Below are 1,277 nucleotides of genomic sequence, written 5' to 3' on the forward strand. Positions count from 1 at the left end.
TCAAAGAGAAGATGAGTCTAGAAGAAGCTCACCACCATAGGAGGCCATGGATAAGAGCTTGGAGGAAGAAGGAGATGAATGAAGGGAGAGGGAGAGAAGAGCACGAAATTTTTTGCTCCAAATGAGCTTTGAAATCTGAAGTTTAATATTCAAATGATCAAAGTTGAAAAAAAATGCACACACATGACCTTTATTTATAGCCTAAGTGTCACACAAAATTGGAGGGAAATTCAAATTTCACTTGAATTTGAAATTGAATTTGTGGAGCCAAACTTTGGAGCCAAAATTTCACTAATTATGATTAGTGAATTTTAGTTATGGTTCATCCCACTAATCCAAGATCAATTCCAAGATTCTCCACTAAGTGTGCTTAGGTGTCATGAGGCATGAAAAGCATGAAGGACATGCACAAAGTGTGACTATATGATGTGGCAATGGGGTGTAGTAAGCAAATGCTCACCTCCCCCTCTAAAATTTAATTGGATTGGGCTTCTACCAATTCAATTAAATTTATTTTCAACCACACACATCAAATATCCACTTAGTGCATGTGAAATTACAAAACTACCCCTAATACAAAAACTAGTCTAGGTGCCCTAAAATAGAAGGGCTGAAAAATCCTATATTTCTAGGGTACCCTACCTACATTATGGAGCCCTAAATACAAGGCCCAAAAATAATGAAACCTTAATCTAATATTTACAAAGATAAGTGGGCTCGTACTTAGCCCATGGGCCTGAAATCTACCCTAAGGCTCATAAGAACCCTAGGGCCTTCTCTTGCATCTCTGGCCCAATCTACTTGGAGTTTTCTATCCAATGCCCTTGCGGGGTAGGATTGCATCATTCCCTCCCCCTTAAAAGGATTTGACCTCAAATCCCGAGGTTCTTGAAACTCTGGGCTTTTTTCCTCAACACCTATAAAAAGAACAAAAACATATGTATTAGTGGTGTTTAGTATGTTGAAGTAAGGTAAGGTCTGTAAACTCATTTCCTGGGCATCTTCCCATGAAGGAACATGGTTCCTCACCAACTCAATGAGTGGTGCTACAAGTATAGAAAAATATGGGGCAAACCTTTTGTAAAAGTTTGTTAAGTCTTGGAAGCCCCAAATTTTTCTTACACTTGGTGGAGCGGGCCACTCAGGAATGACCTTTATTCTCTTAGGGTTCATGGGAACCCCTTGATCACAATTTAAAAATTAGAAAGTGAAGAGATAGAACATACCTTTTTCTGTATTTCATGTTGATTATCCTACCAAAAGTATGACAACCTAAG

The sequence above is a fragment of the Glycine max genome, chromosome 11, assembly GCF_000004515.6.
Source record: "Glycine max cultivar Williams 82 chromosome 11, Glycine_max_v4.0, whole genome shotgun sequence".
NCBI classification, from domain to species: Eukaryota; Viridiplantae; Streptophyta; class Magnoliopsida; order Fabales; family Fabaceae; genus Glycine; species Glycine max.